We start from the raw sequence: 15,492 nt of genomic DNA on the forward strand, positions 1-15,492 counted from the left end.
ACGACCCGAGGTGACCTGTAGTTTATGTTCATGGTTTATCCTCCATTTGACATGAATTCTCCTGTAAATCAGCATCATATCAGTTTGACCTGTCCCCTCAACTACACAAGCTAAATAAACAGTGCTTAACTATGACGTTAATACTTTCAGAGAAAAAAAAATACTAGACAACAGCTTTCATTAAGGCTCAGTCAGATACAGTCAGGGCTTCACATCTATGTTATTTTAAGAATCTTCACATCCCACTGACCACCAGTCTCTAAGTCTCTAAAAGTCTCTAAAGTCTAGACTAAACATCACCATCAGTCACACAACATGTTTTCTGTTCACAGAATAAGCCTTCAAATCAGACAAATACAGTCTTAAATAAACCCTAAGCCTATTTTATAGGCCTCTGCTCAAAAATTGCATATCCATAATGAAATGAATATATCTCTGCAACCACAAGGTCTATTTGAATACTTTTGGTGTCATGGTAAAGGGAACACTTGTGAGATTTGTTAAGATGTGTAAATATCAGTATGTTATATGTGAGGAGTAAATGAAGATGGCACACAACACAAATGAAATATTTTGAGGTTCTCCTAAAAAATAAAAACATTTTTAGGACGAGTATCCCTTTGGAATGATGCAGCTGCAGCTCTAAACCTCTATCAAATCATAGTACAATATGTGAACATTAACTCTGCAAAGGTTGATTCTGATAAAGTGAAGCAGAACAATATAAGAGAGGTTTTAGTACAGAAAATTCAGACGAGCTCTCCAAAATTGTACCAGATTTGCAAGTGATTTTTGTCATGTACGATCCTATTTCTTTCATTTTTTGTTTCTGTAAATCCCTTCTGATGTTTAGGGTATACACATAGAACTGTCTGTTTAATTTTTTTCTATTTCCCACTCCAAACCAATATGCACCTACTACATTTGAACCTGAGTTTCCATTCTGAGCTTTGGAGGCCCATATCTCCGTGACGGCTTGGCCGAATGACACCTTGTTTGATTCGTTAGAGCCAATAGAATGACGCTATACCCACCAAAACGAGACTGACAGTACTTTAAGCCAATCAGAGTCAGCAGAACGCGTTGTGGGGAGATGTCGGCTGCTGTGAGTAGTCATTGTTTTTGTTCCGCCCGGATTCATTTGAATGACGGACAACTTCTGGTAGTATGCGAACGGAGCGTGAATCAACAGTAGAATGCACATTTTACGGAGAAATTAATAAGGTAAGAGCCATATTACAAATATATTTTGACAAAGAGATTTCTGTTGTTGTTGTTCTTTGGGCTGTAGCTCTGTGATGGTTAAAGGGAGAGTGATTTGGAAAGAGTGGAGTCTCAGCTTTCATTTCAGATGAACGGTGTGTGTTTTGAATAACGTGTGGTCGAGTTAGAGCCCGAAATATACCGAGTGGGTTGGGATATCGGTGCTGTTTGGAGTTGTTAGTTGTTGTTGTTGTTGTTGTTGTTGTTGTTGTTGTTTATTTAGTTGATGTTAAAACTGAGTTTGGGGCATGTAAAAAGTTTTTTTACAGCCTTGTAGCTGAGGTTCTGCTGTTAAATTTCATGGGCAACATGACTATATTCTTCTGATCAGTGTATTGATACACACCAAGCCTTTATTAGCAGCTCTAGATGCCCCCCAACTGGGGGACTTTAGGGTTCAGTCTCTAAAAATCCACAAAAATGAATAGTTTATCTAAAACGTCATATTGTTGAGTCGACATCGAAACCAGTCAGCTGTTAGATCAGGTGAGAGCCAGGCGGTGCAGTCGGTGGATAGCAACTGCAGCGCCTGGCTCTAAAAACTGCGGCCGCCTCACTCTCACGGTTTTAACACCATCCGCGTTTGTAATACGTCAGAGCAAGTTGGGATGAAGTCGGCATGCCGTCTAACCGGCATGCATTGTGCGCCAGTTGCCAGTGATCGAATCTGCGCAGGCCTGGCTCATCTCTAACGAACCTAATGTAAGCTTGGCGCTCCGCTCCGCTAAAAACATGCGCCGGGTCTATTTCTGATGGACGCCGCGCGACGGCACATCAATACATGCGTCAATATGCACAGACCATATGAGTCAAACAGGAAGTCGCTTTAAGTGGTCCGACCGGCAACCTGTTGACATGATTTAGTTCTGCGTTGCCCCTCCGACTCTTCGGCAGGTTGTGAATCGAGTCACATCAGGGGAGTCTCAAAACTCACACACACAAACGCAGGGAAGTTTACAAATTAAAAGCACTTTGTAAATGCAGGTTTGACAGTTCATATATCAATGTAACAACCTCCAAATATGTATTTGATGACAATTGCGAATACTTTTACATGCGTACATTTGTGAATTTAAATTGCACATATTTAAAACAAGAAATATTTGTGTGTGCATTTATTTATTTATTTGTTTATTTGAATGGGACAGTGCACATTGATGAACATGTTAAAACATGTAAAGATGCCGGATTGTAGCTTGACGCTAATTTCCATCCGTAGTCCCATTAACATAAAAACAAATTAAGACAATGCAACATTTCACAGTAAGAAAAAATGAGCAGTAGCAATAAAACAAGCACTAACAGTGAAAAACACATTGAAAAACACAAACCATAATATACAGACAGACAGATAAATTGCAGTACAGATTGACTGTGGGTGGAGAGCTAGCCCACAGGTAGGGAGACCATAAGAGTTTCGTTTTGAAGAGTAAAGTGCATAGGTGCTGGGTAAAGTGTCAAGTGCTAAAGTGCATGAGTGCCAGATGAAATTGCACAATGCCCTAAGGTGCACATCAGTTTAAAGTGCCAGTTTGTATTGCACGAGGCCCAGTACACTCAGCTGCACATGCAGAAGCATGTAATTATTGCACAAATATATTTATAAATCTTATTTTTTATATGTGGATTTTCTTCTACTTATACATGAAATGAAACATATTTTTGTGGGCATTGAAAATGTGTTTGTGTTTTGAGTCATATATATATATATATATATATATATATATATATATAAATCCCCAAATACATTTGTAAATCCTTTTTTGTGCATTTATTAATTTCTGTGTGCATTTTTTACCTCCGCCAAGGAGGTTATGTTTTCGCCAGCATTTGTCTGTTTGTCTGCAAAATAACTTGAAAAGTTCTGAACGGATTTTGATGAAACGTTCAGGAAAGGTTGATAATCGGACAAGGAACAGATGATAAAATTTTGGTGGTGATCGGTTGAAGCGAAGTGGATAAAATAATAAAATGGCGGGAAATCCAAGCTGCTTGGCAGAGGTCTGCGCTCTCCGAGTGCTCTAGTTCATTTTGAGACTGTTCTAGCTCCATAGATCACAGGTGAGGATCTCAGTAGATTTGTGAACTTAAAAGCATAGTTAATGACCCTGGTCTGGCAGTTAATCTGGCTGAGTTGTCAAAACGCTGGATTTTCCCAGGATGGTAATCAGCAAACTGGGATCTGGAGGGTTTCCAGTTGACACCTTTACCACCCTTAGTGTCAGGATGACGGTAAAAGAGTATATCAACTTCGAGGTGAAACGGGTAAGCCATAAACATTTGACCCTCAGAGTGGCCCAACTCACCTCTGTCCATTTACTTTCAATCTAGGTTTTGGGAGAGTTCAAAAGGCTGTTCTTCCTACACCAGCATGCACGACAAGAGTGAAAAACTGAGGCTATATTCAATTCCAGGATTTAGTCTTCAACTGTTAACTTTCAAATATCAAAATCTAATCATCAATTGATGGTGGAGGGAGGAACATGCATTTTCTGCTAGTCACACAGGGAGGCTCAAGGAAAAATATGTGGAGCTTCAGGGAGGGTCAAAATAAAAACAGCCACCCCCCTCCTATGATAAATAGAGTCCCTAACATTATTTTTTTCAACTAACTGCCTCACCCTAACCGAAACCTTATTGTAACCTCCATCCATCCATTTTCATCTGCTTACCGGGCCAGGTCGTGGGGGCAGCAGGCCGAGCAAAGCACCCCAGACATCCCTCTCCCCGGCAGCACTTTCCAGCTCCTCCTGGGGGACCCCAAGGCGTTCCCAGGCCAGATGAGCCCAGCCACCCCACGGAGGAAACTCATTTCTGCCGCTTGTATCCGGGATCTCATTCTTTCGGTCACTACTGTAGCGACCCCTGTTGTTGTTGTTGTTGTTGGTGTGTGTGGCATTACCTAACCTTGCCACACCTGCAACATTAATCAGTGCCTCCTGGTGACACCTGGGCCTGGTGTCCACCAGTTTATAAAACTAGGTCTGCTAATCATTCTCTCTCTCTCTTCCTCTTTCTGCAGGCACCCTGGGTGACGTAGCAGCTTTAAGTCTTTTGTTGACCTTCTGATAATTTCATGCATCTAACACATTCACACACACTCCATTTACACAACATGTCAACATGCATCTCATGCCTATTTTACTGACATTCACACCCCATACTTTGTCATACTTTATTTGTGCAGATTTTCAGTTATTTTGTTAAATAAAAGCATTTGTTAATTCTTTAAATGGTGTGTCTCCCTCTTTGTCATGGCTGTACGAGCCAGGCTGTGACACTACCAAGAGCTCATGACCAAAGGTGAGGGTTGGGACGTAGATGGACCAGTAAATTGAAAGCTTCGCTTTCCGGCTCAGCTCCCTCTTTACCACGACGGACTGGCGCAGCACCCGCATCACTGCAGAAGCCACACCGACCCGCCGATCCATCTCACGCTCCATTCTACCCTCACTCGTGAACAAGACCTCAACATACATGAACTCTCTCACTTGAGGCAGTAACTCTCTCCCAACCCGGAGAGGGCAATCCACCAGTTTCCAACAGAGAACCATGGCCTCAGACTTGGAGGTGCTGACTCTCATCCCAAATCACAAACAGGATTGGTGGCAAGGGACAACCTTGGTGGGGGCAAACACCCACAACAACGTGTTTGACTTTACACCAAGTATGTGGACACAGCTCTCATTTTGGTCATACAGGGACCGGAAGGCTCGTAGCAGTGAGCCTGCACCCTGTTAGTCCAGGGGCCAAGGGGCTAATTTTCACAAATTGGTATCACTTAAAGGGACCAAACAATTTTGGTATTTTTTACTTCCTCTATGTCTCTAGTTTACATTTTGGTATGACAGACCTTCCTATCTAGTAGCTTAATAAAAAAAATTGGATGATCTTTGGGTCCTCCCCAAAATTGAAAATAGTCAAAACTGAGGCTTCTCCAAAAGGGACGGTGTCTGCCTTAGCACACGAATCTTGGGAAATAATTATCAGAATGTCACCAAATTTGGACTGAATGTTCACAGACAGTTGCTGCACACAATGCAGCAAAGATTTCATCAGTACCTTGCTCCTGTTAAAAAATGTATACACCTAAACACACATGAATTATAGGTGGACATGGAATAAGGAATAAAAAATCCAAAAGGCATGTATATATGTGTTTGCCATTATTAATGTAAATAAGCCAATCACCCCAAAATTGCATTCATATGTGCCAAAGAATGTTATCTTATCATAAAAGTAGGTTATTAGATTATTCACCTCACCATCTGATGTCACCAGCCCCTGACAGGTAACTAGTGCAGCCAGAACTTCAAACAGATGAATAGAATGGGGCCCTATTAGTACAGGGGCTAAAGAGATCATTTTCACAACTTGGTAGGCTCCTATCACCCATGGGGACCAAACAATTTTGGCATTTTTATCTCTCTACAGGTCTCTAGTTTATATTTTAGTATGATAGCCCTGCCTATCTAGTAGCTTAATTATACTTATCACTCTGTAAACAAACTAACACCCGTGTAGGCAAAACACTACAAATAGGGTGAAAAATTAACTAATAGATATCCCCATAAAACTTGCCCAGTTGATCACTCATATTAAGACAAGTATTTTTTGTATTACAAATTTTCTGAAACATTTTATTTAAATATGCACCAGTTTTGTTAATGAAGACAGTCACAAGGAGGGGAAATTGATTACGCAGTTACTGTCCTAACACTCAGTGTTACTGTAGCCTACAGTAGTCCTACTAGCACTCAGAGCTGCCCAGTTGCTATTTGACCCATAACTAGGAGGCAAAGGGAGTGCTACCACTTGCCTAAGGCGGACTCCCAGGCTAGCAGAGGGAAGGAGGTGCCTTATTTCTCCATTGTAGGCTGTCCTAAAATAGGGGGGCCACCTGCTGCCCTCATCCTAACTAACACTATTATAGAGCTACTATACTGAAATTGAATGTCAGCGGAGAGCATGGAGAGACAGCAATGGCAGACTTCGAATCAGGTGAGAAGAGACAGGAGCTGTGGCTGGTGAGTCCTTAAAACAGAGGGAGAGATGGCATAAGGCAGAGCACAGAGATAATGTCAACGCTAGGAACACGAATTAGAATTTAGACCATCTAGAGCCGTTATATAGTATAGCATTTACTCTATCACATCATTCATCGTCCACATCACTATCACTCAGCTCCGGAAAACGTTCCAGCTCTTTTGCCTGGTTGCTGCAGGTTTGTAGTTCACACCTATCCGTGCAATGCAGACCATTTTGCAGACATGGCCATTCTGAAAGTTTAGTGAGCAGGAGCATGATAGTAGGTCCAATACAGCCTCTGGTGCAGGCGTACCTCGCATCCACTCAATGGCCAGATCCCCATCATGGATCTTCCATCCATGATCCTTTGGATTTGGATTGCACTCCAGACTCCTCCACCAGATAGCAGCCTGATAGTTTGCTCGTAAGGCATGCATGTAGAGACAATCTTCACAAGGTGGAAGCTGACTGGAGTCTATTTCTCCACGCCTTGTACAAAATAGCTGGTAGCAAAGTGTGTTAACTTTAGTTGTGTTTGTGGAAGGCAGGTACATCTGACATGCGAAATAGGTCATCTGAGACCTCCCAGGAGCTTCCCAATTCTGAATGTGTCTTGGCAGGTCTTGTTTGTCTTCAGTTTTTTAAATATGGCTGACTTTCCACGGCCACTGAAAGCGCTAACTGTATAGGAAGCTGTTTGGGCTTAACTATACAGACCAGTGAGCAGTGATAACTAACATGTCTTAGGGGTCATCAGGTGGGAACCTCCTTTCACCAGTGTTTCGTCTAGTTGGTCCCACAACGCCTCCAGGAGGCTAGACAGTGATCTCTGGCGTCTCAGAGACACTCCCCTAATGCCAGGTCTCACTGCTCCCCGCACCAACCCAACATCCTCCTTTACCTTACTTACACATGGCTTTCTCAGCCTAAACAACACTGCCACCTTGAACAAACCCAGGCTCCGTACATGTGAACTCCAGGTAGAGACAGTGCTGATACTACCTATCCTAGCACATTCATCATACTCAATTTCACACATTACATAGCATAACTACAATATAAGCTAAAGTTAAAGGAGATAGAGAAGATAAACTCCCAGGATTTCCGCAGGCACAGACTCCTCCCCCCAACACCGGTGAACATCCAGGGAAAGGACACTGAGATGGTGACATCTTATAAGTACCTGGGTGTTCATCTTAACAGTAAACTGGACTGGACTAATCACATAACAGCACTATACAGGAAAGGCCAAAGCAGACTCTACCTGCTGAGGCGGCTCAGGTCTTTTGGAGTGCAGGGGGCGCTCCTGAAGACCTTCTTTGACACTGTGGTGGCATCAGCCATCTTTTACAGAGTAGTCTGCTGGGGCAGCAGCGTCTCAGCTGCAGATAAGAAGAGACTGGACAAGCTGATCAAGAAGGCCAGCTCTGTCCTGGGATGCTCTCTGGACTCTGTGCAGGAGGTGGGAGAAAGGAGGACGACAGCCAAGCTGTCATCTCTGAGGACTAACAACTCCCATCCTCTGCAGGAGGAGATAAAAGCTCTGGAGAGCTCCTTCAGCGATAGACTGATTCACCAAAAGTCTGTGTACTATCGCAGGTCCTTCCTGCCTGCTGCTGTCAGGCTACATAACCAGCACTGCTCACAATAAACTGCAGCATGGACATTTTATGGACACCATAATAAGCATAACTGCCCCCCTTGTTGTTGTTTATTTGCAGAAACAATTTTCACTTTGCACTAAATATGCTCACTTTAATCCATTGCTCACTTTTTATCCACTGCTCATTATTATTATTATTATTAGTAGTAGTAGTAGTAGTAGTAGTATTAGTATTGTTATTCATTGCTGTTTCTTGTATTTTTTGTACTTGTTTTGCATGCCTAGTTTTTTAAGTTTTTAAATTTTGAAATCTTTAATTTGACTCTTTCCCCTTGGCTGTCGTAACACTGGAATTTCTCAATTGTGGGATCAATAAAGGTGTATCTTATCTCTTAACTCAAGAACTAAAGAATTTCAAAGAATTTCAAGAACAAAGAATTTCTTCAAATTTGGCAAAATGTCAACTTGGACTCATCAATGAACTGATAAGATTTTGGTGGTCAAAGGTCAAGGTCACTGTGACCCCACAAAATCTGTTTTTGGCCATAACTCAATTACTCATATGCTAATTATGACAAAACTTCACACAAATGTCTAATAGGATAAAGTGATGAAGTGATGACATTTTATATCCAAAAGGTCAAAGGTCAGCTTCACTGTGACATCTAAATGTTCTGCATAAAACTTTTCTGGCCATTATTCAATGTCATATCTCAGGAACAGAAGGAGAAATATTTGGTCAGATACTGAATTGGTGACACTAATTTTGGGTGTCCACCTTGAAACTACTGATTCTATAGTTCTGTGCTGTTGGGGGGAGGATGTGTGTGAGGCATCCATGTTGATCCAGACATGGATGTAAACTGTAAGAGAAACTTGACTGGTGCGCAGAGGCATACAACCATGAGGCGGTAACTCAAATTTTTTCCAAGGATGGCGAAGGCATGACCTGCCTCACTCTCCCTCTGATTGCCTACTACCCGTTGCCTTGCTCTGTTGGATTGGTTAGGTTTAGGCATGAGGAGTGAGATAATTAAGGTTAGGGTAAGAATATTGGTGTAAGCTAATCAGAGGCAAAGTAAGGCAAAGTAAGGTGGGTCATGCCTTTACCATTCTAGGAGGAAAAAAACTTGCAACGGGGAGCGCTAGCCATGGACTTGGCAAAGTTAGTGGAAGGATACAGGTGTGACTATGTCCAATTTTCAAAATATGATGTTAACAAAGGGTATATAATGCCAGGATTCATTGGGGTTCTATATAAAACATTAAAGCCTCAGTGTGTAAAAATGGTGAGTAACAGTGACATCAGCGGTCAAATTCTAGATTGCATGGCTCACTCGCACTCACTCGCTCGCCCCTCCCGTCGGGTAAGTGACGGTGGCCTCGTAGGGATAAAAAGCCTTGCGCAGACAGCAGAGATCCATCCACAAGTTTATCAAGTTTTTCAGGAGTAGTCTTAAATTAAAAAATATACCCACTGCATAAGAATTAGACAACTCTTTAAATTAAAGCAAGATACTGGCAATGAAATAATTAATATTTTGCTTCAGACAAGTCTTGCAAATATGCTATGTATATTTGACACTCCTATAGCCTATTTTCATTGGCAGGGGTGATACAAATATCTTTTTCATATTTATAATATTATAGTATTTATACCATCAATTCATCACACACTGTAAAGCTGGTGGTTTCTACAATGTAGATTTGCTTACATACACAATTATCCTTTTATTTGCCTGTTAGTGTCAGGATTTCAACAATTCTTTATTTGTTATAAACAGTTAAGTTGACAAATTGACAAATCAAATGTGTCTATTGCAACTACTTCACATGGACAGTTTGAACTAGTTTTGCGGCGCATTTTCTTTATTGGGGTCAGATGTGTCTGTGAAGCCCCCCAGGAATTACACTCTATTAAGACATGTAAGTACCTCTTTACTGCTTTTAGCCAAACTGTAGAAACAACATCACAAAGTGAGTTACAGGCTAGTCAGACTTAAAGTGTAAGCAGCTAATGTTATCTTAGCTATATGAAAGCAGTGTATGTTGGTTGAGATTTAATATAGCCATAATTTCAGTTAACAAATTAACAATCCGTACTAGGTACTGGAAGTAAAACATGAAAGGCAACTAAACTGATAATCACCTCTTTCAACCATCTCACATGACATAGGAGCAATATTGTGTGGTGTATATCATAATAATACAATATATGCAGTAAAATGTGTCATTTGTAATGTGTTATGAGTAATCATTATGACACATGTAACATAACTTTTAATAATGCATTTTCATAATCACTTTGGTATAGATTTTTTTTTAAAATATTTAAAAGATTAGCTTGAGATTTATAATATACAAATAGGATAATTTAATTGTAGTGGATACAGATAAAAGCTTGCAATTCCTTCCCATATTTTATCACAGAAAAAAAGTGTGTGTGTGTGTGTGTGTGTGTGTGTGTGTTTCTCTGCTGAACCACCAGAGGGCTTCTTTGTTTAACAGATCAGCGGCACATCAACCTAAGACTGGTGCTATTTCTAAACCCTAAGCCTATTTTATAGGCCTCTGCTCGAAAATTGCATATCCATAATGAAATGAATATATCTCTGCAACCACAAGGTCTGTTTGAATACTTTTGGTGTCATGGTAAAGGGAACACTTGTGAGATTTGTTAAGATGTCTAAATATCAGTATGTTATATGTGAGGAGTAAATGAAGATGGCACACAACACAAATGAAATATTTTGAGGTTCGCCTAAGAAAAGAAGCATTTTTAGGATGAGTATCCCTTTGGAATGATGCAGCTGCAGCTCTAAACCTCTATCAAATCATAGTACAATATGTGAACATTAACTCTGCAAAGGTTGATTCTGATACTGAAGCAGAACAATAAAAGAGAGGTTTTAGTACAGAAAATTCAGGTGAGCTCTCCAGAATTGCACCATGTTTGCATGTGATTTTTGTCATGTACAATCCTATTTCTTTGATTATTTGTTTCTGTAAATCTCTAATGATGTTTAGGAAATACACATACAACTGTCCATTTCGTTTTTTCCTCTATTTCCCACTCCAAACTGACCAATACACACCTACTACATTTGAAACTGATTTTCTATTCTGAGCTTTGGAGGCCCGTATCTCTGTGACGGCTTGGCCAATTTGAGTGACTGACACCTCGTTTGATTTGTTAGAGCCAATAGAATGATGCTATAACAGAGTCAGAGTCAGCAGAACATGTTGTGGGGCGATGTTGGCTGCTGTATGTGGTCATTGCTATGCTTCCCCTGGAACCTCCGGCCAGCAAGTTTTCCGCCCGGATTCATTTGAATGACGGACAACATGTCGGTCAGTGGGAATGAAGCATGATTTAACGGCAGAATGAGCTTTTCATGGCAAAAACAATAAGATAAGAGAAATATTACCAATATATTTTGGCGAAAAGATTTCTGTTGTTGTTCTCTGGCCTCTAGCTCCCTGATGCTTTGGGGTAGAGTACTTTGGTGCATATGTGTGGAAACAGCTTTCATTTGAGATGAACGGCAAGTGTTTTGCATAATGTGTGGTCGAGTTAGAGCCCGAAATATAGCGAGTGGGTCGGGATATCGGTGCTGAATGGAGTTGGATTTGTTGTTGTTTATTTAGTTGTTGTTTGAGCTGTGTTTGGGGCATGTAAAAAGGCTTTTTACAGCCTTGTAGCCCAGGTTCTGCTGTTTAATTTGATGTGCATCATCACTATATTCTTCGTGATCAGTGTATTGTTTGTTTGCAAAGTCGCTCTCTAAGCTCTCAATGTTGTGGTAGTGGGCTTGTAATTGATAGAGGTTCCCCAAAAGATCAAGACATGTGAGTGTATTGTTTTCTTAGGGCGGTTATATTAATGAATGTGTCAGTGATTTTTTTACTGCTGCTTTCTCCACAACTTAAGAATGCAGATAGTACAGTACCAATGCTGAATTTTGCAGAGTTTGTTGGATATAATTTATTTTTTCACTTTTGTCATTTTATGGAATCTTCTCCCAACATCTTTACAGTTTATTGATCTTACCAATCCACCACTGTAGCTGCTCTTGTTTTCTGTTAATTTTAGAGAAAAGGGATTGTTTTCAGTGTAGAAGCTTATGTGAAACTCAGTGCTGTTGGTGAAACTGAAGAAGCACAAAATATTTGCAGCATCATCACTGAAATTAACTTTCATGGACTGGCCTTCCTGGACTACAAAAAATATCCATATCAAGGCTGGATGTATTACTGGGCAAAGTGGGCAGCCGCACCAATTCCCAGACCCTTAGTGAACCCCAAAGGCCTCAGGTTCACTGTGTGGCATGTAGTCTGTGCTAATCTGATAAATTGATTTATATAAACATAAATTTATCTGAAAGGTGCTTACCTAATGTTGGGATTTTGTAGAGGAGTCCTGTTAAAATAAAGTTTTAAGGACCAACCCTAAACTTTTGGGGCCCTAAGCAGATCTGGTTTGCATATATTAGTGTGCATATTTTATATTTTAGTGTTACGTGTTCATTGGGAAGGGCTGAATCTCACCTGTCCTCATGTGTAAGGTGTCTAAATGTTGAAAGGATAAGACACGAGCAAAATGATATGATACACAAGGCATCTGTATGGTAAAAAAAAAGGAAACCCTTATTACAAATAATATTGTGCATGTCTGGTACAGTAACCAAATAAGAAAGAAAGACAAAAAGAGCATTGTTTAATAAAGCTTATAGTTAGGGCTGGCTCAGGCTTGCCTTGGACCAGCCCCTAGTTAGGCTGACATAGGCCTTGTCTGTCAAGGGACCTCCTATGATACACTGAGCCTCTCTTTTCATTTGCTAACATTCATGTTCAGTTCTGCATATCACTAACTCTACTTTTCCCCCACACCCTTTGTGCTTTACTTGCAGGTTCCCACGAATGGCAGTTGCACCTGGATCGTGGGCCATGGTCCTGCCTGATTCCTACTACTACTGCTGTTATTATTAGCCATACTTCTACTGTTACTATACACATATGATTATTATTATCACATACATATACTACTACTAAATATTCTTATAATTGTTGTTGTAGTAATTGTCATTACTACTGTTGCAGTGCATCTTTCTCTCGATGCATTGTAGTGTAAGAATTAATCCCTAATCCAGTAAAAGTGATATACTGCATAAATTGATCAAGAAACAAAGCCATATAACCATCATATAACCATGTCTTATGCATGAGTTCTTATAACACTGAGTGAGATGCATCTATATGTGTTAAAACACTGTCATACATAACAAAGTATTCATAATATGAGTTCACATTGTATCCATACTAAAAAACACACATAACCGATTATATTGCATGAAGGCACAAGGGACTTATAGAAATAGTCCCTGAGTTCCATATGTTTTTTAAAAATAGTGTAAACCTGAGTTCCAACCTAATGGTGGGAGAGTCTGGGGATTTACAGGCCGGGGGAAAAAGATACACCATTAAAACATGCCTGGGCATGTTCGGGCATGTCTGGACAAAGGCAAAAAGGCCAGCCAACAATAGGTTTGGGCTCAGGTAGGAAGGGCTAAAGAAAGAACGTGGAGATTCTCTTGAATCTTCACCAGCATAAAAGGGACAGCTCAGAAAGTTAAACTTCAGTCCTGCTCCGGAGTGTGACTCGATGAGTTGTATGCGTTGAAGCTTGTGAACACATTAAACTCGTTTGCATCGGACTCTGCCTGTCTCCAGTGTTTCTTTGAGTATTACTTAGCTGAATCCAAGGTACCAGATCTACATCAAAGGGCAATTGAGAAGTCAAGTGGAGGACAAGGTCGGGTGCCTACAGGCCCACTTGCAGGTGCCGATTTTTGCCCCTACAGCATCTAAGTGTTAATGACTGTATTTATTAACAACAATAACTCCTCCTGTGGAAACCCATCTGCTGTAAAAACAAACAATAAATGACATAAAGTAAAACATAGGTGTTATAAAGTAATGATTGTTGTCAAATACTGTCCTTAAAGCTGCATACAACTACATTCACTATGTTTGTTTACTGTTTATAAATGCTAAATAGGAGAACTTGAATATATATCAGGTGTTACTAGCATTTATATCTCTATCTGTATCTTATATATATCTACATATATCTATCTCTCTCTCTCTATATATATATATATATATATGTACATATGTCGCACCGTGTATTATAATAATAAAGTTTATATCTATAGCACTTTTCTAAACCAACTACAAAGTGAAACAAGTAAAATATCATCCACAGAAAATGCAATTTTAGAACTATACATATATATAAAATATAATTTCATACATAAACTTATACACATATGTCCACAGAAACACATTCAATACAAATTTATTTATAAAGCCCAATATCACAAATCACAATTTGCCTCACAGGGCTTTACAGCATACGACATCCCTCTGTCCTTTGGACCCTCACAGCGGATAAGGAAAAACTCCCCAAAAAACCTTTAACGGGAGAAAAAAAAAAAGCAGTAGAAACCTCAGGAAGAGCAACTGTGGAGGGATCCCTCTTCCAGGATGGACAGATGTGCAATAGATGTCGTGCAGAACAGATCAACATGATAAATTTATAGTATTCTATATGACAAAATGATACAGAAAGAGAGAGAGAGAGAGACAGAGAGATGCAGGGCAGACAGTAATGACAATAGCTTACAACAACAACAACATTAATTTAAGTAATAAAATTATAATAATAATTATGGCTATTGTGGTACAATATGTTATGATAGTAATTGTATGTGACAATAATAATCATATGTGTATAATAACAGTAGAAGTATGACTAATAATAACAGCAGCAGTAGGCGGCATCAGGCAGGACCACGGCAGCAGCACAATCATGACACATGATCCAGGCACAGCTGCGGTACGATATAACCTGCCAGACAGTGGAGCACAAAGGCTCCGGAGAAGAGGCCGAGTTAGTGACATGCAGTAGAGCCGAGTTAGTGAGATGCAGTGACAGGACATGAGAGAGAGAGAGAGAGAGAGAGAGAGAGAGGGAAGGCAGTGTTTCCCATTAATTAACGAAATTATGGCGGCCCGCCATAGTTTAATTTGACCCGCCATAGTTTCTAAATAAAAGATTTAGGCTGCCGGAAGTATTGACTTCTCATGATATAAATAATATCTCGAACGCTGTAGCGTTTTGTGCCGATGTGCTCAGGCTGTCAGATCCAGCGCTCGACAGTGCAAGCGTCACTCGACTAAAAATAAGTGTGTGCGAACTGTAAAAAATATTTAGGGGCACATGTGCGCATAAAAAAAATCAGCCGAAGCAGCCTATATTTTTGTCAATAAAAAATATTATAATCTAACCGCAAATGTTGAAGGAACTCCAGCCGCCTTCCCTCTTCCCTCTTCCCCGTGTGACACGGTTATGGGCGGTTTTCCAAGCCACTGTCGGCACAATGAATATAAGTCCCACTGTCGGCTGGGTGGAAATAAGACAAAGGGCTCTAGTTTCCCGGTGCAGCGCAGGGTGGCGCAGGGTGGCGAACCCCGCGCAGAGCTAGTTTCGAGCAGCGCAACCCGAGGCGTGCTCAGTTTGGTAGTTTGGCAGACCG

The sequence above is a fragment of the Epinephelus lanceolatus genome, chromosome 1, assembly GCF_041903045.1.
Source record: "Epinephelus lanceolatus isolate andai-2023 chromosome 1, ASM4190304v1, whole genome shotgun sequence".
In the NCBI taxonomy this organism is placed as follows: domain Eukaryota; kingdom Metazoa; phylum Chordata; class Actinopteri; order Perciformes; family Serranidae; genus Epinephelus; species Epinephelus lanceolatus.